Source organism: Hyla sarda, chromosome 5 (assembly GCF_029499605.1).
Source record: "Hyla sarda isolate aHylSar1 chromosome 5, aHylSar1.hap1, whole genome shotgun sequence".
Classification (NCBI taxonomy): domain Eukaryota; kingdom Metazoa; phylum Chordata; class Amphibia; order Anura; family Hylidae; genus Hyla; species Hyla sarda.
In genome coordinates this window covers 80,125,202-80,148,463 of record NC_079193.1, presented here as the reverse complement: position 1 = coordinate 80,148,463, position 23,262 = coordinate 80,125,202, and the positions used below count along the sequence as shown (strand labels likewise).

General features: G+C 43.1%; 1 long non-coding RNA gene across 2 annotated transcripts in view; it reads left to right on the top strand.

The window, feature by feature from the left end:
• Positions 1-22,814, top strand: part of LOC130273266 (uncharacterized) — a 135,486-nt gene extending 112,672 nt beyond the window's left edge. For both annotated transcript variants that reach the window (XR_008843937.1, XR_008843936.1), the window contains one exon: positions 22,577-22,814. This is a non-coding gene — a long non-coding RNA (uncharacterized LOC130273266). The remainder of the gene's footprint in view (positions 1-22,576) is intronic.
• Positions 22,815-23,262: the final 448 nt, after the last annotated feature.

The window sequence follows — 23,262 nt, the reverse complement described above, 5'->3', positions numbered from 1 at the left end:
GCTGATACTAATGGATGAAAAACTGATGTGTGCGTGCATGTTTGTGTGTGTGTGTGTCACGTGCAACAGACACTCCTGATTGGCTAATACCCCACAAAGAGAAGCAAACACTGACAGGGCAACATAGCAACCAAACACCTAGCCATGCCCCACATGAGAGACAGAATGCTAAACAGAAGGGCGGGAATTACAAAAAAAACTAAGGGGAAGTACTGGGGCAGACAAACAGTAAGCCGGGCATAACCCAAATGAAAGCAAAGTACACGCCCCAAAGGAAAAACCAGGGCATTTGGCATTTTAGGATTTGTGATTTGATGCCCAGCAACAAAAAGGAAACAGCAAAAGCTAAAAAACATCAACTTGCAGACAAAAAAATACCAGAGAACCGAAAAATAGCAACCAAGACACAAAGGAAACAAAGGACAAACAACAACAAGGGTAATATAAGATGACAAAAACACATTGACCACCGGAGTACCCCTTTAATACCCTCAATTTCATGGAAGTTGGAGAAAAGATGCACCCTAGCCTGAAACTCCAATGGAAGTACATTGCCCCTTATTTACTAAGTGTGGAGTGTAGGTTTCTTTGTGGGTTTTATTTCCTTACAACTTATTTTCCACGGTATTTACTAAGGTTTCCCTACATTTTCCACTTTCCCTACACTTTGCTTTTTATACACATGCTCTGATCTGTCTGGTTTTCCTCAGCTCAAATCCACCACATTTTCTGTGGAAACCTTAGTAAATATGTTGGATTTTTGTGAAAATGTCCTTTTCGAAGACCACGCCCCCTTTTCCAGACGGCCACGTACCTTTTTCGGGTTTTCTTAGCAAAATGGAGAGTTAGTCTGTTTTTTTTCAATTCTGGCGCAAATGCGGGCACAAAATCTAGCGCAGACAGAATTTGTGGCGCAATGCGACAGAATCTGGTGCACAACCCAACAAAACGTGTCGGGTTTGCAATAGTAAATGAGGGCCATTGTGTCTGTATACACTGGCCCTGATTTATGAAAATGTGTGAAAGAAAAATTGGAGAGATTTTGCCCATAGCAACCAATTACAGCTCAGCTTTTGTGGGCTGGTAAAGTGCAAGCAGGGCTGCACAGTCGGTGTTGATGGCACTAGTTCTACACACTGTATAGTATCTGGTTGCATGGATTATGGGGTGTTCTTGATTTTAAGTGTGCAGACAATGGGCCAGACATAGAGAAAAAGAGCACACACTTAGCTATAGTGGGTGCAGAGGTAGCAGCCGCACCGGGGCCCTGGTACCTAAGAGGACCCCAAAACACAACTGCCCTATAAGAAACCAGTAATATAATTGGCACATGGGGCCCTGTTGCAGCCTGTGGAAACTTGAATGGGCCCTCTCCCTCACCTATGTTTTCTTGGGCAAATTCAAGATGCCACTGGCTTGAGGGCATCCGGCAGAGGAGCACTAAACGTGAATCCCCGGGGGGATGTGACCATGAGGATTCCCACACCTTGATCCAAGTGCTAGAGAGCACTTGCCCTAAAGAACAACTTAGACAATCACTTCACCTTGACAGAATGATTTGTGAGAAAGAATTTCAGCTAGCTCTGGAACTTGTTGATGTTAACTTGAACCTACCCCCATTATAGGTTTGAGGGCAGGAGACTGAAAAACAGTTTCACACTTAAGGTGTGTGGAAGTTTCTGCTGGAGCTATGTACCTGTTACAGGCCAAAGCCTAAATGACTTAATGGGGTTATCCTGGAATAAAAAAAACAGTCCTTTTTTCTTTCAAAGACCGCGTCCTGTCTGTCTCCACTTTGGGTTTGGTATTACAACTTGGCTCCATTCACTTCAATGGAACTGAGCGGCAGAACCACACCCAAACTGGAGACAGACAGGGAGAGGTCTTTGTAAGAAAAAAGGCCTGTTTTTTTATTCCTGGAATACCCCTTTAACAATTTAGGTCTCCTCCCTGTCCCAAGGGACTTGGTGGAGGCAGACTACACTCAATCTGATTGACTGTTATTGTGGCTACTGACCAGCTCCTAAAGTAAAAAACTGTTAACCCTTGCATAGCGGTTAAAGGTTACAGTAGACTGGAAATGCTAAAAAACATAATAAAAGACATTTTCATATCAAGACACAATAAGACTTAGGCTATAGTAAGGGACAGGCACCTTAGCAGACAGCAAGCACCCGACTTAGTTAAGGTAGTAATGATGTTTCTGCTCTGGGACACCACAATTGTTGCCTCAGTCAGTTTCTTTTTTGTCTTTTTCATATTTGGAAACAGAAACTCTCAGCATTCTTTTCCTGAATTCATGATCTTTGAAAGCAATGAGTGAAATGATATAAGTAATGAGTGAAATGATATAAGCAATGAGTGAAATGATATAAGTAATGAGTGAAATGATATTGCCTTGATATAGAGACCAAAAGACGACTTAAACTTTTGCTTTTTATGAGGTCTTATTCTGAGTCATTAGTTATAGTTTCAACTTGTTCTTTTCCCTTGAAACCTATACATGCGTTCAATATGACAATATTAAATGTAATATATTGTGTTGTGTAAAGGGGTTGTCCAGAATTAGGAAACAGAGTCTACTTTTTTTCATCCACAAAAGGTGTCATTGTTGTTTTTGGGCTAAATTCCCGGACATTGCTTACAGTATGTACAAAAGTGGAGCCGTTTCTGGGGAAAAAAAGTAGTCTCTTTTTCTTAAATATTGGACAAAGTAAATTCCAAACCCAATGTCAAGCAGGATGTTTATATTTACTTAACCCAATTAAAACATCATGTGACAACACTGAAGAAATAACACTCTGCTACAATGTAGTGAGTGCACAGTCTGTATAACAGTGTTTAATGTTGTGTCCCCTTAAAATAAAACCATTAATGTCTTAACCTTTTGGCCCAATTAGCTATTTTCCCTGCCCAGTGTCATGTGACTCATTAGTGTTAAAAGGGTGTTTTACATTTGGTGTTATCGCTCTCACACTCTAAAATACTGGTCACTAGAAGTTTAACATGGCACCACATGGCAAAGAACTCTCTGAAGATGTAAAAAAAAGAATGGTTGCTTTGTATTAAGATGGTGTAGGCTATAAGCAAATTGCCAAGTCCCTGAATCTGAGCTGCAATGTGGTGGGAAAGATCATACTGCGGCTTCCCAGGACAGGTTCCACTCAGAACAGGCCTCGCCGTGGTCGACTTCAGGAGATGAGTGTAGATGTTCAGTGTCATATCCAGAGATTGTCTTCAGTAAATAGATGTGTCAGCCTGTCAGTGCTCATACCATACACCACACACTGCATCAAATTGGCCCGCATGGCAGAGTTTCATTTCTTCAGTGTTGTCCCATGAATATTTTCAAAAATGTGAGGGATTGACTCCCTTATGTCTGATACCCTTAATGACCAAGGACGTATATTTACGTCCTTGGCCGTCTCCCGAGATATAACGCGGGGTCTCATGTCATATCGGGACCCGGGGCTAATAGCGCGCGGCAGCGATCGTGGTGCTGCACACTATTAACCCTTTAGATGCGGCGTTCAAAGTTGAACGCCGCGTCCAAAACGAAAGTAGAAGCTGATGGGGACCACTGGGGACCACTGCAGTGAAAATGCAGTGTCCCGATCAGCTAGGACGCGAGCAAAGGTCCTCTTACCTTCCTCCAGAGCGTCCGATAGGTGATTGATTGCTCCAAGCCTGAGATGCAGGCTTGAGTAATGGACCGCCGATAACACTGATCAATGCAATGCTATGGCTTTGCAGTGATCAGTGTAAAAGATCAGTGTGTGCAGTGTTATAGCCCCCTATGGGAGCTATAACACTGCAAAAAAAAAAAAAAAAGTACAAAAATAAGTGAATGAATGTGATTTAACCCTTTTCCTAATAAAAGTCCAAATCACCCCCTTTTCCCATAAAAAATAAATAAAAATGTAAATAAAAATAAATATAAACATATTTGGTATCGCTGCGTGTGTAACTGTCCGAACTATAAAAAATATATTATTAATTAAACTGCACAGTCAATGGCGTACGATCAAGAAGTCTGATCAATACAAAAATGGTACCGCTAAAAACTTCAGATCACGGTGCAAAAAATGAGCCCTCATACCGCTCCATATGTGGTAAAATAAAAAAGTTATAGGGGTAAGAAGATGACAATTTTAAACGTATTAATTTTACTGCATGTAGTTATGATTTTTTCCAGAAGTACGACAAAATCAAACCGATATAAGTAGGGTATCATTTTAATCGTATGGACCTACAGAATAAAGAGGTGTCATTTTTACCGAAAAATGTACTGTGTAGAAACGGAAGCCCCCAAAAGTTACAAAATGGCGTTTTTTCTTCAATTTCGTCGCACAATGATTTTTTCCCCCATTTCACAGTAGATTTTTGGGTAAAATGACTGATGTCACTGCAAAGTAGAATTGGTGGCGCAAAATAAGCTATCATATGGATTTTTAGGTGCAAAATTGAAAGGGGTATGATTTTTAAAAGGTAAGGAGGAAAAAACGAAAGTGCAAAAAACGGAAAAATCCGTGGTCCTTAAGGGGTTAATATAGAATAATATGCTGACAATAACTTTATCTGAGAACATGTTCTGATATATATTTGTTGTGTCATTGAGTCACTCTTGTTTCAGGCAAAGATCTTTTCTTTTAAATCCAAAACATTTGCATTACTTAGAACAACGAAAAGGATAGTGCTGGTGTTTCCATCAAGTGACAGAAAGACACAGTGCCTAATGGATCCCGTTGACCCTGTTCATTGGGTTTCTCTCATGGTGTGTGGCATTTTACCAGGCAAAATCACACTGTGTACTGTGCTATTTTTACAGATTTTTGCTGCAACTTACATTGAAGCATCTGACACAGATGTAAACAGGGCCTGAGGCCATTTTCACATGGCAGTATTTTAGTTAGTAGTTCGCATTAGTATTTGTAAGTCAGACCAGGGATGGGTCCAAAACACTAAAGTGCAAATCCTTTCATCACAGTTCTTCTTTGTGTAGGTTTCACTCCTAGTTTTGGCTCCAAATACTAATACTTTTCACAATACTGTTTAAAATACTGCTGTGTGAAATGGCCTATTGTTTGGATGTCAGACTATAGTGCCCTCTAGTGGCTTTGAACATATATAAACACAATATTAACATTTCGCTCAAATAGCCATGAAACTTTATAAATTCCTTTCTACAGACCCAGATATGGGCTTGTTTTTTGTGCCCCCAATTGTACTTTGTACTGACATCAGTCACTTTACCAACAAATCTATAGTAACACAACAACAATATTATTGTTGTGGCAAAATTGAAAAAAAAATTGTGTTTCTACATAGTGTAAAAATGACACATTATCTTTATTCTGTAAGTCCATATGATAAATGTGATACTCAATTTATATACTGTATTTTTCATCCTATAGGACGCACCGGCGTATAAGACGCACCCTATTTTTAGGTGCAAAATCTAAAAATAGCCGTTGGCTGTCCGGGCATGCTGGGAGTTGTAGTTTTGCAACATCTGGAGGTCCGCAGATTGAAGACCACTGCATAGGAGGTAATACTCACGTGTCCTCGCCGCTCCGGACCCGTCACCGCTGCCCTGGATGTCGCTCCATCGCTGTCACCGTGTCCCCGTCGCTCCGGAACGTCTCTGCTGCCGGCCGGGTATCCTCGCTCTCCGTCAACCGTCATCACGTTGTTACGCACGCCGACGCACGTACGCGACAACGTGATGGCGAGGAAGGCGAGCGCCAGCCATACAGGGGATCCCTGAATGAAGAAGACACCGAGGAGGCAGGTAAGGTCCCTCCCGGTGTCCTGTAAGCACTAACCCGGCTATTCAGTCGGGCTGTTCGGGACCGCAGCGGTGAAATCGCGGCGGTCCCAAACAGCCCGACTGAACAGCCGGGTTAGTGTTACTTTCCCATCAGACGCGGCGGTCAGCTTTGATCGCCGCGTCTGAAGGGTTAATACAGGGCATCACCACGATCGGTGATGTCCTGTATTAGCCGCGGGTCCCGGCCGTTGATGGCCACAGGGACCGCCGCGATAGGTGTGTATTCGCCGTATAAGACGCACCGACTTTTTCCCCCCATACGGCGAAAAATACGGTAGGTTTTGTTATTTGTTTGTTATTTTACTACTTTTAAACATATTGAAGGAGATCTATCAAGGGATTTAGAGGTTTTTTTTTTTTGCTTACAAAAGCCGCACAAAAAGTCGCACGTGCGCATAAGAAACTTTTTGTGCGACATTTGTGGGTAAGCAAAAAACTACCAGTCAGCCCTACCTAAGCAATTTTCAGTTTTCACTTTGCAGTGGTGGGGAATTTATCACGTGCGAAAGTCCCACGTAAGCAAAAAAAAAAAGTCGCAAACCCCCTTCGAAAAGTCGCAAGTGTAAGCCAGGTCAGATCTGGCTTACAAACTTGCTCTTGACAGCATTTTTTAAAAGTCGCACAAAAAGTCACAGTTGCAACTTTTTGTGCGACTTTTGCGCAGCTCCGCTCCCCGGCCACCCGCACGCATCTATTACTCACCCACTAGCTGTTGCAGAACTACAACTCCCCGCATACCTTTACAGTGAGGACATGCTGGGAGTTATATAGTTACAACAGCTAGCGGCCAGGTGATAGATGCGGCCGGGTGGCCGGTGAGCGTTGCTGGTCGAGAGGAATATGAAATTACAGCACTGTAATATCATATTTTCCGGGCAGACCTGTAATTGGTCCAGACCTCCTGGCCAATCACAGCTGCCAGAGGGAAATATGACGTTACAGTGTCTTAACTTCACTTTCCCCACTGGGAAGCCACAAGCTGCCCGCTTCCCTGGCTTCCGTGTCTCCCTTCCATGCCGAAGGATTACAACTCCCAGCATGTTCTTATTGTGAGGACATGCTGGGAGTTGTAGTGGTGCGGCGCAGGCAGGCAGAAGATGTGCAGACAGGTGACATGTTTGTCCCCCACCCGCACATCTCCCACCTGCGCTGCAGGACTACAACTCCCAGCATGCCGGGAGTTGTAGTCCTGCGGCAGGGGCGGTTGACAAGCTTGTCACCTGCCCCTGCTGTATGACTACAACTCCCAGCATGCCCTTACAGTAAGGACATGCTGGGAGTTGTAGTCCTGCGGCAAGGAATGTTGACATTCTTGTCCCCTGCCCCGCCGCACGACCTTACAGTAAGGATATGATGGGGGTTATATTCCTGCTGTGGAGGTGGGGGGGGGGGGGGTGTCAAGCTTGTTTATTCCCTTTGTGTGTATTGGAACTAAACCAAAAAAGGGAGGAAAAAAGCTAATTGGACATAATGTCACATCAAACTCCAAAAATGGACTGGACAAAATTATTGAAATAAATAGAACTAAAACTAAAAAATAGGACAATCCGGATGGCGTCTTCCTTTATATAAATGGAACGTAAATATTGCCAATCTGGTATAAAAGGCAATATTTATTGGGTTTGATATAAAATAAAATAATAAAAGAGGGTGCTCTTACCTACTTTTCAGGACAAAATTATTGGCACCCTTAACTTAATATTTGGTTGCACACCCTTTGGAAAAAATTACTTAAATCAGTTGCTTCCTATAACCATCAATAAGCTTCTTACACCTCTCAGCCAGAATGTTGGACCACTCTTCCTTTGCAAACTGCTCCCGGTCTCTCTTATTGCAAGGCGCCTTTTCCCAACAGCAATTTTAAGATCTCTAAACAGGTGTTCAATGGGATTTAGATCTGGACTCATTGCTGCCACTTCATAACTCTCCATTTCTGGGTGCTTTTTGACGTGTGTCTGGGGTCATTGTCCTGCTAGAAGACCCAAGATCTCAGACACAAACCCAGCTTTCTGACATTGGGTTGTACAGTGCGACCCAAAATCCATTGGGAATTCTAAGATTTCATGATGCCTTGCACACATTCAAGGAACCCAGTGCCAGAGGCAGCAAAACAATCCCAAAACCCCAATCTTTCAACCTCCACCATATTTCACTGTAGGTACTGTGTTCTTTTCTTTGTAGGAATCATTCCGTTTTCAGTAAACAGTAGAATGTTGTTCTTTACCAAAAAGCTCTATCTTGGTCTCATCTGTCCACAAGAACTTTTTCCCAGAAGGATTTTGGCTTACTGAAGTTCATTTTGGCAAAATGTAGTCCTGCTTTTTTATGTCTCTGTGTCAGCAGTGGGGTCCACCTGGGTCTCCTGTCATAGCATTTCATTTCATTTAAATGTGTACGGATAGTTTGCGCTGATCGTTTGATGCTCCCTTAGCCTGCAGGACAGCTTGAATATCTTTGCAACTTGTTTGGGGCTGCTTATCCACCATCCGGCCTGCATTGACACCTTTCATACATTTTTCTCTTCCGTCCACACCCAGGGAGATTAGCTACAGTGCCATGGGTTGCAAACTTCTTGATAATGTTGCACACTATGGACAAAGGCAAATCTAGATCTCTGAAGATAGACTTGTAACCTTGAGATTGTTGATATTTTTCCACAATTTTGGTTATCAAGTCCTCAGACAGTTCTCTTCTCCTCTTTCTGTTGTCCATGCTTAGTGTGGCACACAGACACACAATGCAAAGACTAAGTGAACTTCTCTCCTTTTTATTTGCTTTCAGGTGTGATTTTTATATTGCCCTCACCTGTTACTTGCCCCAGGTGAGTTTAAAGGAGCATCACATGCTTGAAACAATCTTATTTTTCCACAATTTTGAAAGGGTGCCAATGATTTTGTCCAGCCCATTTTTGGAGTTTGGTGTGACATTATGCCCAATTAGCTTTTTTTCCTCCCTTTTTTGGTTTAGTTCCAATACATACAAAGGGAATAAACATTTGTGTAACATGTTTTACTGCAATCATTTTCTGTGAGAAATACTGCACAGTATATATGTGTAGGCAGAAATCCTTGCGCCAGCCCTGATGATAGATAAGTGTATGAATAATGTGTATGTATGTGTGACAGATGTGTGTATGGATGATAGACATATGTACGACAGACACATGTATGTATGATAGATGTGTATGTATATGTGATTGATATGTGTATAATAGAGGTGTATAATCATACATACACACATCTATCATACATATTAACATATATTGTACATATACACATCTATCATACACACAATCTAACATACATTCATCAAACATATACACATCTATCATTAATACATACGCACATTCATACATTCACTGTACATTAATGTGGAGGGGTGTGGGCCAGGGGGCGATGGAATACGGGTTAGACTAGGACAGCACAAAACTGGAGCAGGACTTGAGGAGTCTGGGGGTGGGGGGTTAATATAGGACCTGGGAGGAAGACTTAGGGATCTCAGGGGACAGAGGAACCTGGAGGAGAAGGACAGAGGGGTCTGGAGAAGGAGGAAAGAGGGGTCTGGAGGAGGAGGACAAAGGAGTCTGGAGGAGGACAGTGCAGGGGTGGGATTCAGCTGAACTGAGAAGTGTGTGACAGTATAATTATTAAGATGTGAGGTGAACTTCAGAAACGATGGGAATATCGGCGCTGACCAAGGAGAGGACAATAGAGCCAGGTGTGTAGCGAACAGATTTAATCCAATGCGACGCGTTTCACCGCGCTTGCGCGGTTTCATCAGGCATAACAAACACTTCTCAGGGAGGGATTTATATACACGCAGGTATTAACCCCTACCTGACAAAGTAGATTTTCACAAAAAGTGTATATATATACTCATAAACTACATTTAAAAATAATTAATTAAAATAAGCATATATATTCATAAAATGCATCAAGGAAATATAATAATGAATAAACAATTAATAAACAAAACAATAATAAAACCAAGAATTATAATAAAGAAGAGGGGATAATGGAAAATAGGGAAAGGACCAGGCACACATAATGCGTGGGACATAAACCATACACATACATAAAATATATATGCATATATACACATATGCGCACACACCCGCATGTGTGCCAACCCTACTGTATATGGTCAAGATATGATAATTAACGGACATATATACACACATGTATACATACACATACATATACATACACATGTACATGGACACATGCGTGCAAAGACGTATATGCACATGAATGCACCCACATGTATACATATTGAAACATAAATAAAATTAAATTAAAATTAAAACAGAAATAATATTACTAATAATAATGATAATATTAACAATTGATAGAGGATCAGAAAAATAAAAAACTTTTTTACATAAATATATACCTATGAGAGTATAACACATGAAACAAAATAATACATAACAGCAATCTTATACTGAAAACTATCAGAACTACCCCAGTGGTCCGAACTGGCGTTACAGGAACTCTAATTATTGGAATAAAAAACGCTCAATGTGTACTACTACTTACTGATATTAAGCACTTAGTTAGAGTGCTACGGTGAAATAGAGGGGGAGAAAGAGGGGGGGAGAAGAGGGAGGGGGGAGGGGAAAAGGATCGTTGGTATACCATTGTAGAGGTGACCACATGGGAACAAGTGACCACAGAGAAGCCAACTTTACCAAAGGATGGGTATTATTTAACATTCTCTATGGTCTCATTAAGCCCATTAGGGGTCAATGTTAAGAGCTTGTGAATCCAATAGGATTCGCGATTAATAAGACGTTGATACCTATTTAAATGGTCAGATGGAATTGTTTCAAGAATTGTTAATTTTAAGGACTCCAAATTATTATCATGTTTAAGGGTGAAATGTTTTGACACGCTATGTAGCAAGTATTTATGTTTGATGTTCCAACGATGTTTATTCATACGTGCCCGCACTGTTTGTACAGTGCGGCCTACGTATTGAAGATTACAACTGCATGTTAATAAGTATATGGCAAAGGAAGTATTGCATGTAACCTTATCCTTAATATTATATGATAATCCGGTTTGGGAAGAAAAAAATGATGTAGTTCGTTCTTTGATTAAACTGCAACAAAGACAGCGTGAAATCCCACAAGGGGTACAAAAACCGTCTCTAGATGTTGTGGGACATGGTTTGGTCTTATATTTACCTGGAGCTACTATATTTTGCAGGGTGTTCGCCCGTCTAAAGGTGACTCTGGGAGTAGGAGGAATTAGCTCCTTGAGAACTGGATCTTGGAGTATGATTGGCCAATGTTTGTGTAATATTTGTTTTATTTGTGAAGCTTCCTTATTATAATTTTGAAAGGGTGCCAATGATTTTGTCCAGCCCATTTTTGGAGTTTGGTGTGACATTATGCCCAATTAGCTTTTTTTCCTCCCTTTTTTGGTTTAGTTCCAATACATACAAAGGGAATAAACATTTGTGTAACATGTTTTACTGCAATCATTTTCTGTGAGAAATACTGCACAGTATATATGTGTAGGCAGAAGTCCTTGCGCCAGCCCTGATGATAGATAAGTGTCTGAATAATGTGTATGTATGTGTGACAGATGTGTGTATGGATGATAGACATATGTACGACAGACACATGTATGTATGATAGATGTGTATGTGTATGTGATTGATATGTGTATAATAGAGGTGTATAATCATACATACACACATCTATCATACATATTAACATATACTGTACATATACACATCTATCATACACACAATCTAACATACATTCATCAAACATATACACATCTATCATTAATACATACGCACATTCATACATTCACTGTACATTAATGTGGAGGGGTGTGGGCCAGGGGGCGATGGAATACGGGTTAGACTAGGACAGCACAAAACTGGAGCAGGACTTGAGGAGTCTGGGGGGGGGGGTTAATATAGGACCTGGGAGGAAGACTTAGGGATCTCAGGGGACAGAGGAACCTGGAGGAGAAGGACAGAGGGGTCTGGAGAAGGAGGAAAGAGGGGTCTGGAGGAGGAGGACAAAGGAGTCTGGAGGAGGACAGTGCAGGGGTGGGATTCAGCTGAACTGAGAAGTGTGTGACAGTATAATTATTAAGGGCATAGTGTGTGACAGTACTATATTCAGGGGGTACAGTGTGTGACAGAATTATATTAAGCTGTACAGTATCTGGCAGGGTTATAATAATTATTGTCTCCATACAGAGGATGAGGATCTGCTGACAAAGTGAGGAATGTGCGGGCGTCAGACTCTGCAGAGAAGATGGTGCTGGTAGAAGACATGGCGTCTGGACCAGATGAAGACGAAAAGGAAAGACAACAGGGAAGATGTCAATCAGGTCACTGATATCATTGTGTATTCTCCTGGCTGTCCAATCACTACTGTAGTCATGATGGGTGAAACTATACCCAATCTGTGGCTCACCAGCTGTTACTCCCATACTGCCAGAGATTCTCCAGACATGATCGAAGTTGTAGCTTTGCAACAGCTGGAGAGCCACTTTACCTGGATTATCAGTGAGGGTCCAAGGACCTCCACCAAAAAAGTGGGTTGCTTATTTGAAAGGGGGGGGGGGGGGGGGGGAAGCTCAGGGCAGTTTTTTACATCAGGGCCCTGTGCCCACTCCCCTTTTATGACGCGCGTTCAGAAGCTGAGCATGCGTCATAGCGGAATGGCTCCGGACGGCTATCAGCCAGAACCTGGGTGACTGCCTGGCACTAAATAGCTGCACTCCAACTATAATATCATATAAAAGCCATACATTTGAAAAGAATGATAAATCTCCTTCATAATTTTTTAAAGGAAGTAAATCAATATATCATTTAAGTATTGTTGTAGCAGTATGAACCTACAGAATAAAGATAATGTGTAATAGAAACAGAAGCTCCCATCCTTTGGATAGGGGATAAGATGTCTAAGCACCGGAGAACCCCTTTAATTTCAAACCGCTTATGCAGACCTGTCTCCATGGTAACAGACAACAGCCATGTAGACCTAATGTAGTCTGATTCTGCAGTCCTACTTTACTCTTATCTGTCTCTTACTATTAGAGATGAGCGAACGTACAGTGATTCGATTAGTCACAAACTTCTCGGCTCGGCAGTTGCTGACTTTAGCCTGCATGAATTAGTTCAGCTTTCAGGTCCTCCGGTGGGCTGGAAAAGGTGGATACAGTCCTAGGAGAGAGTCTGCAGCCCACCGGAGCACCTGAAAGCTGAACTCATTCATGCAGGCTAAACTGCCAAGCCGAGAAGTTCGTGACAAATCGAATCACTGTAAGTTCGCTCATCTCTACAATATTGTGGTGCCCACGAGGAGGATGGGTGGAGTAGTCCAACGGGCAAAGTCTCTACTGTGGTCACGAATGGCTTTGAGGCTGACTAGCTCTGTATATCCCCCTGTGAGCCCATGCAACTTTTATAACTGAGGTACTGCACAAAAGAGAGTACTTAGTTCTTGATGCCAGGGTACACTCGGTGAGATGTCTGTGGGGTTGTCTGTTATGTTCTGTGCAATTTCAATACTCCAGACACAGATGTAACTTGCAAACAGGTTTCACCTCTAGTGAAGTCCTCTGTGGAAAATCAAGCAATATATTCTCCTCTCAGCACCGGGATGCAAAGTTACGATACTTTGAGTGAATGTGTAAAGATTAGTCATAGTTCCGTTTAGTTGCTCTAGTAATATGGAGCAAACTTTATTGATACTAGCGATGATAGATACACAGTCCAATGTAGTTTAATCTCTACCAGGAAGGGCCTACACAGGTTGGATAACTGAGGTGCAGATACCGGAGACGACTTGTATCCATGGTTGTGGGTTTTATGTTCCCCTATTACAGGGCATAAGATACAGACGATGGTGACATGGTAGCTACGCAGCACTAAGTCTGGCTGGAAGCCTATGAAGAGTTGAGTAATTGCAGAAGAGTACTTACTCAGCTATTTTCCTGGTCTATCTGGACGATTCTCCCTCTCAGAGCAGGAACAGGATACTTGAGATGAATGCCGTTTGGGTGTGGACTGTGTAGACAATCTTAAGTGAAAGCTCATGTGCTTTGATTACCGCAACCAACTCAGATCTGACTCGAACAAACTTTAGCAACACAACCTGGACTGGACATTCTGACAGGAGTCAGGGCTTGGTTACTTACTTTACAGAAGGCTTTAGCAGGAAACTGAAGGACACTAGGCCTGAGCGTAGTTCTCCTCTATGACATAGCAGGAGGAAGCCAGACAGTGTTTTCACTCTAACCTAAGCTAGACTAGACTGGTTCCAGCCCTCTGGGGTGAGAAGGTCAGACCTAGGAGACTCCCCCTTAGACCTTCTAGCAGTTTCTACATAGACACTAGCTGAGGGAACTCAGATACCAATGTTCCATACATCTTTACAGATATAATCCACCAGTGGTAGAAATTAAAAGCAGAAGCAGGGTCATAATTACCTGTTGCCGGGGCCCGGGATGATTCTGGCTTCGGCGCCGTTGCTGTGCGCTGTCACTGTGCGCTGTCACTGTGTGCACTGACGGTGATGTCACGACGTGCGTTGGGGACGTCACTCGTCAGTGCGCACAGTAACAGCGCACAGCAACAGCGCCGAAGCCAGAATGATCGTGGACCCCAGGCCCCGGCAACAGGTAATTATAACACTGGGGATGGGGGAGGCGATGTGGCAGCTCTGGTGTTTGCTGTGCATTATGTATTGTAGCGAAGTGGGGACCAGATAACGCTATATGTCTGGTCCCCACTTTGCTTCTATATAAGAGCAGTGGTCTCCAACCTGCGGACCTCCAGATGTTGCAAAACTACAACTCCCAGAATGCCCGGACAGCCATACACTTCAGAGGCATACGTATATAGATGCGCTGTGCAGGGCATATATAATATATATCTACATGCGCTGCGGGGGGTATATAATAGCGATATGCGGGGGGATATATATATATGTACACATGCGCTGCGGGGGGTATATAATAGCGATATGCGGGGGGATATATATGTGTACACATGCGCTGTGGGGGGTATATAATAGTGCTATGCGGGGGGATATATATATGTGTACACATGCGCTGTGGGGGGTATATAATAGCGCTATGTGGGGGGATATATATATGTGTACACATGCGCTGCGGGGGGTATATAATAGTGCTATGCGGGGGGATATATATATGTGTACACATGCGCTGCGGGGGGTATATAATAGCGCTATGCGGGGGGATATATATGTACACATGCGTTGCGGGGGGTATATAATAGCGCTATGCGGGGGGGATATATATGTACACATGCGTTGCGGGGGGCATATGATAGCGCAGCAGGGGGCAAGATATATAGAAGCTGTGGGGACATATACAAAACCCCCAGCGATTCTATATATCTTTCCCCACCGCAGCTAGCAGGGATCCCTGAATGGCTCCTCAGTACGGGCCATTAGTGTTGAGCGGCATAGGCCATATTCGAATTCGCGATATTTTGCGAATATATGGACGAATATTCGTCATATATTTGCTAGATTTGCATATTCGTAATATTCATGTTTTATTTTTGCATATGCTAAAATGCGCACGCCAGTCTCACACAGCAGTATTAGAACCTTCTTTACACCACACAAGCTGGAAGCAGAGAGGAATGATCACTGTGATGTGTACTGTGAAAAAAAAAAAAAAACGAATATTCATAATTACGAATAATAGTGCTATATTCGCGAATATTTGTGAATATGCAATATTCGCGAATAAAATTTGCATTGTGAATATTTGCGAGCAACACTATGGGCCATTCAGGGATCGCAGCAGGGAATTTGAAAATGAAAGTAAAATACATCGCTGGGGAGCGGACCATGCCGCCCGCTCCCCTGCTTAATAACTTTTGATCGGATCTGGTCTCAGAAGTGAGACCCGATGCGATCAACCCCATAGCCCCTGTACTACTACCCCCAACATGGAACAGACCCTGTTCCTTGTTGGGGGTAGCATTCACTCGGTTTTCAGTAATTTCCCGACAGCTCAGAGCTTTTTCCTGTAAGTTTTTCCTCATACTCCGAGTGTTTATTCTTTTTTGTCGGGAACACGCCCCTTTTTGTGATAACCACGCCCATTTTGACGGTTTTAAAAAAACACTCGGAGTGATGATATCTTTTGTCGGGTTGTGCGACCAAATTTGTGTCGCATGGGCTATGCGACACAAATTTGGTCGCACAACCCGCCAAAAAGAGTCGGGTTGACATTAGTAAATGAGGGCTAATGAGTCAGTAAACACTCCGACTCCGAAGGTTACAGTCAACTGCTCTCACTGGGCCTGTGACGTTGGTAGAACACAAACAGCTGGCCTTAGTGTGAGAGTGCAGCGAACCGCTTGCAAGCCTTGTTGCTGTTCTGAGACTTGTGGTGCTTTTCACCAGACGGAATTATAGAATTTTCCATTCTGGTAGCTAGGGTCATTCCAAGGCACTGTAGACAATTCTGCAGGGACATGTAGTTCTCCCGCCAGTGACACTTGCAGGAGGACCAGTAGTAAACTGAAGTAGGCCTCTGCTTAGGACACACGACTCTGCACACCCGAGCTTAGCTGTTGCTCAGGAGCAGAGATGAGCGAACTTACAATAAATTCGATTCGTCACGAACTTCTTGGCTCGGCAGTTGATGACTTATCCTGCATAAATTAGTTCAGCTTTTCGGTGCTCCGGTGGGCTGGAAAAGGTGGATACAGTCCTAGGAGACTCTTTCCTAGGACTGTATCCACCTTTTCCACCCCACCGGAGCACCTGAAGGCTGAACTAATTTATGCAGGATAACTCATCAACTGCCGAGCCGAGAAGTTCGTGACGAATCGAATATACTGTAAGCTCGCTCATCTCTACTCAGGAGCACACACTAGGTCAGTGGTCCCCAAACTGTGGCCCTCCAGATGTTGCAAAACTACAACTCCCAGCATGCCTGGACAGCCAACGGCTGTCCAGGCATGCTGGGAATTGTAGTTTTGCAACATCTGGAGGGCCACAGTTTGGGGACCACTGCACTAGGTGAACTAGACTAATCTAGACACTAGAGTCAACTAACATGCTCCTCCCCTGTACCTCACTATACAGAGGGGACTTTTGGGGTCTCATTGGCTCACATGGGATTTTCTGCTCACATATTTAATGACACAGTAACGCATTAAACTTACATACATGGAACAATAACAAAATGAATTGAAAGAAAATAGATTATTTTCATTTTACAATATATACATAATTAATATATAAAAGAACGCCAGTGGGCCCAACACCAGTCCAACCCTTGTGCTTGGACCCCACATATGCAGAGGTAGACATTTGATATGCAAAATGACAGGATATACAAATGTAACTCCCAATACGGAGATATAAACTCAGGGATAGAGCTCCTCAGCCACATGACAACTTGACACCTAAGTAGCTCGGAGACAGTACCGAGACACTAACATATTACAATTATTTATTTCATTTACATCCAATCTTTGTTTACAGCAGGGGTCTCAAACTCGTGACCTGCTGGCCAATTGAGGCCCGCTTGATGATATTTTGTGGCCCCCTACTTGACAGCAAAATTTAGCGTTAAAGGGGTTATCCAGGAAAAAACTTTTTTTTATATATCAACTGGCTCCAGAAAGTTAAACAGATTTGCGAATTACTTCTATTAAAAAATCTTAATCCTTTCAGTACTTATGAGCTGCTGAAGTTGAGCTGTTTTTTTCTGTCTAAGTGCTCTCTGATGACACGTGTCTCGGAAACCGCCCAGTTTAGAAGCAAATCCCCATAGCAAACCTCTTCTACTCTGCTCTCTGCTGACATCTCTGCTTGTCTCGGGAACTGCACACTGTTGCCAGACAGAAAACAACAACTCAACTTCAGCAGTTGATAATTATTGAAAGGATTAAGATTTTTTAATAGAAGTAATTTACAAATCTGTTTAACTTTCTGGAGCCAGTTGATATATATTAAAAAAAAAAAAGTTTTTTCATGGAATACCCCTTTAATGCGGCCTGCACCAGGGGGAACTAACAGGTGAGTTTCTCTTGGTCTCAGACACTGCTAACCCCAGGACACCCCCATCCCCTGGCCCATAATTTACTCCGGGCCTTTTAACAGCGCACGGGCATCTGGTAACAGACATGCACACAGTCACGTTACCAGGAAATAAAACATCAGTGACGTCATGAGGCCTCACCGGAGAGGAGCGTGGCGGAGTTCACGTCTCTCTGCGCCATTACAATCTGCCACACAGTGCCACTTGGGAATAAGGGGATACCAAGCTGTTTACAAACGTTCGATGTAAAACTATTGGTTATGGTACAACATGAGTTATAGGTTTAGGTCAGCTCCAGAGCCATAAGGTGTATCAGGGCATGCTGGGCATTGTAGTTAGTAGCTCTGCAGCTGATCAAAACTACAACTTCCAGCACGTTGCACTGTATAGTAGTACAAAACAAATGTCCAGCACTGGGGGATCAGATAGAAATTCTTGCCTCTTTATTAGGATCAACAGGATAAAATCAGCACGATGAAACCTCTAGAGCAGTGGTCCCCAAACTGTGGCCCTCCAGATGTTCCAAAACTACAACTCCCAGCATGCCTGGACAGCCGTTGGCTGTCCAGGCATGCTGGGAATTGTAGTCTTGCAACATCTGGAGGGCCACAGTTTGGGGACCACTGCTCTAGAGAGATCTGGTCACCTAGTGCTGGACATTCGTTTTGTGCTTGGATTTTGCCTTGAAGCCCGGGTGGTGCCGGTGGGCCCGAGGCACAGGGGTGCTCAGTGGGCTAGGAGTGGAGCTGTTCTTCTTCCAGTATTGCTATTGTATAGTAGTAGTACAGTATTGGTTATGGTGCAACATGTTGGGAGTTTTGGGTCTGCAGAACCATAGGCTGTATCAGGGCATGCTGGGCACTTTAGTTAGAAACTGCAATTCCCAGCATTCCTTGACACAGCCTGTGACTCTTTTTTGTGGAATACCGTATTTATCGGGGTATACCACGCACCGGCCTATAACATGCACCCTCATTTTACCAAGGATATTTGGGTAAAAAAAGTTTTTTATCCATGGTAAAATGAGGGTGCGTGTGTGCGCGTGTATACCCCGATATACCCCCAGGAAAGGCAGGGGGAGAGAGGCCGTCGCTGCCCGCTTCTCTCCCCCTGCCTTCCCTGGGGTCTAGAGCCCTGCTGCCGGCCCTTCTCTCCCCGTGCAGCGCATAGCAACGACGCCGGGGACGCACGCCGGAGGCCTGGAGCAGCGCGGACCCGACCCAGGTAATTATGCCACCGGGGATGGGGGGAGGCAACGGGGCAGCGGCGCCAGCAATGGGTGCCGCTGCCCTTTCTCTCTCCCTGGCTGTCGGCGCCGCTTCTCTCCCCCTGGCTATCGGCGCCGGCAATGGGGCGCCGGCACCGATAGTCAGGGGGACAGAACGGGCAGCGGCACCGATAGCCAGGGGGAGAGAAGGGCTGGCAGCAGCGCTCTAGACCCCAGAAAAGGCAGGGAGAGAGAAGCGGGCAGCGACGGCCTCTCTCCCCCTGCCTTTCCTGGGGGTGTATCGGCGTATAACACGCACATAGACTTTAGGCTAAAAATTTTAGCCTAAAAAGTGCGTGTTATACGCCGATAAATACGGTAGTTAAAATGGTACTCCGGTGGAATTTTTTTTTTTCTTTAAATCAACTGGTGCCAGAAAGTTGAACAGATTTGTAAATTACTTCTATTAAAAAATCTTAATCCTTCCAGTACTTATTAGCTGCTGAATACTACAGAGGAAGTTCTTTTCTTTTTGGAATACAGAGCTCTCTGCTGACATCATGAGCACAGTGCTCTCTGCTGACATCTCTTTCCATTTTAGGAACTGTCCAGAGCAGCATATGTTTGCTATGGGGATTTTCTCCTACTCTGGACAGTTCTTAAAATGGACAGAGATGTCAGCAGAGAGCTCTGTGCTCGTGATTCAGTGAGAGCTCTGTGTTCCAAAAAGAAAAGAATTTCCTCTGGAATATTGAGCAGCTAATAAGTACTGGAAGGATTAAGATTTTTTAATAGAAGTAATTTACAAATCTGTTTAATTTTTTGGCACCAGTTGATAAAAAAAAAAAAAAAAAAAGTTTTCCACTGGAGTACCCCTTTAATGCGGCCCAGCCTCACTCAGCCTCTACCTCCAGCAGCCCCCAGATGATTTGAGTTTGAGACCCCTGGTTTACAGAGCTGTTTATAAGGCTATGTTTACACAGTGTAAAATTTAGTGGCCTATTTTATTTTACATACACATCTTTGTCCGTAATCTGTGAAAAATGGAAATAGTGCATCCTGCCCAAAATGGACAGTCTTCTGCACGCCCAATTTAACACACTTGTAAAAGCTGGTCGCCCCCTAAGTGTTCATATTTTATTCTTATGCAGCATGTGCAGGAAACAGGAACGCAGCACTGATGTGTGTATAGTCAATACAAAAGATGGGAGATGCACAGTGTTCAAACCCTTACAAGGGTTAGTGGGTGCCCGACCTCAAGCTTGACCAAGGCAAACGTACCAAATAGAAGAAATGTGGAATGGTGCAAAGAAGATTGCAAAAAAATGGTCTGCGGTGGCGCTGCCTTGTAGAGATCGGAATGAAGCTTCATTCTTATAATTAAAATCTCATTTATTGGAACATAAACTGAGATATGGACATGCAAAACGCGTTTCGAGGGTAAGTTCCCCCTTTTATACTGTAATTCTTGCAATTGAGAAAGGGGGAACTTACCCTCGAAACGCGTTTTGCATGTCCATATCTCAGTTTATGTTTCAATAAATGAGATTTTAATTATAAGACCGAAGCTTCATTCCGATCTCTACAAGGCAGCGCCACCGCAGACCTTTTTTTTGCAATCTTCTTTGCACCATTCCACAAGTCTACTGCCGACCTCTCATCGAGGACCCGGCTGGATCCTGCAGGCTGCAGCCAGAGACCATCTGACCCCACACGGAGGGGAGATATGCACATATCAAGCCATACCCCAGGTGAGTACCACTAACACTGGGGTTGCGGACCGGGATTATCCCACTGAATTACACGAGGCGCTATCCTCTCCCTGTCTCTTTTTATCTCTTTTCCACAAATAGAAGAAATGGAAGACGGCACTCCGGTATTGGTGTCCAAATTCAAGAAAGGTGGTTTATTGATCCCAATACATACAAAATGATGCAACGTTTCGACCTGACAATAAGGTGCTTGATAAAGACCTTATTGTTAGGTCGAAACGTTGCATCATTTTGTATGTATTGGGATCAATAAACCACCTTTCTTGAATTTGGACACCAATACCGGAGTGCTGTCTTCCATTTCTTCTATTTGATGTGTGTATATTCAATATCCACTTTGAGAATTTAATTATATTATTTATGAAATGGCAACCAGACTACATTTTATCAGTAATCAATGCAGAAATTAAGATAATTCTAACGGGTTCACTTATTTTTTTTTTCTTGCCGCTGTATATAGTCAATGAAACAAAATGGGATTATGTGTTTAGTAAAATGGTATCTTTCACAAAGTTGGTGATGTGATTCCCTTATGCCAGTGTTTTCCAACCAGGGTGCCTCCAGCTGTTGCAAAACTACAACTCCCAGCCTTCGGCTGTCCGGGCATGCTGGGAGTTGTAGTTTTGCAACAGCTGGAGGCACCCTGGTTGGAAAACACGGCCCTAGGGTAATGTATGCATTGTTCTGCTAGTTCAATGTCAATTGAGGAGTAGAAATATGTATGGTGAAGAATTCAGTTCAAAAACTCTATAGAGAGTGTCTAAGATATAATGGCAGATTTTACTGTAAACCATTACTTTGCTGTAGTTTTGGCTTGGCTATGTATAGAATGGTTGCCTCTCTTTAAAATAGATGCACATCTGTTAACAGTATGTCATTTTAGGTCCAACATTCTGTGCTGATGAATTTTTAATATCTCTTTTTAGCAGTCAGAGCTCAGCTTTTGTGATACAGGACCTCCTGCTGTGCAGTTCCCTGTGCAGCCAGGTGGCCTGAAGTGCCTCTGTGCAGAGAAATACTGGAATTACTGTGTGCACTGACTGACGCTTTACCATAGACTTTAATGGAACACATTGTTAGATTAAAGGGGTTATCCAGGAAATCAACTGGCTCCAGAAAGTTAAACAGATTTGTAAATTACTTCTATTAAAAAATCTCAATCCTTTCAGTACTTATGAGCTTCTGAAGTTAAGGTTCTTCTTTTCTGTCTAAGTGCTCTCTGATGACACCTGTCTCGGGCAACGCCCAGTTTAGAAGCAAATCCCCATAGCAAACCTCTTCTAAACTGGGCATTTCCCGAGACAGGTGTCATCAGAGAGCACTTAGACAGAAAAGAACAATCTTAACTTCAGAAGCTCATTAGTACTGAAAGGATTAAGATTTTTTAATAGAAGTAATTTACAAATCTGTTTAACTTTCTGGAGCCAGTTGATATATATAAAAAAGTTTTTTCCTGGAATACCCCTTTAAGAAAAAACTGTCACTTTTTACATCTATTATACTGCAGTATTTTTGTTTTCAGTTTACAATGTGTGAATGTATCCTTAAAGGGGTACTCCAGTGGATAATTTTTTTTTTAAATCAACTGGTGCCAGAAAGTTAAACAGATTTGCATATTACTTCTATTAAAAAATCTTAATCCTTCCAGAACTTATTAGCTGCTGAATACTAAAGAAGAAATTATTTTCTTTTTGGAACACAGAGCTCTTTACTGAATCATGAGCACAGTGCTCTCTGCTGACATCTCTGTCCATTTTAAGAACTGTCCAGAGTAGGAGAAAATCCCCATAGCAAACATATGCTGCTGGCCAGAGGAAGAGGTTTTTGCCGCGAAACCAGCTGTTTGCCACTTACCCGCACAGCTCCGGCTGTTGCACTCCTTTTCCTGATCCCACCAGGCCGGCTTTTCCCAACAGGATGATGTTGAAATAAAGTGAAGTTTTACCCAGGTAAGTGCAGATGTGAATTCTTTCTTTGTGCATTCATACAGATGACTGAAAAACTTTGTGTGAAACTAGCCTAAAATTAGCCTTAGTGGCAAGAATAAAACAGGCATTATGATAATATAGATAGTAGAGTTAAGGAAACTTTTTAAAACTGTGGCTTAGTGGGCTTCCCGAGTTGAGTCTTGCAAGTGAAGACACAAAAAACTTTTACAAGCATCACAAAAATGTTCCCTTTTTGGGAGTAGCAACAGATTTTGAGTCTAACAAATGAAGACACCATGGATTTTTCCAAGCGTTCAAAAAATCCCTTCTGTTGGGGATCATCAATTGTGCATGTCTAGGCCTGGCTGGGAGTAGCATCAGCAAGGGTGATGGTGGAATGGAGGAAGTTGTAGCCAGTAGACAACAGGCTGAGGTGGAATGGTTGTTGTCATAGTAGCCA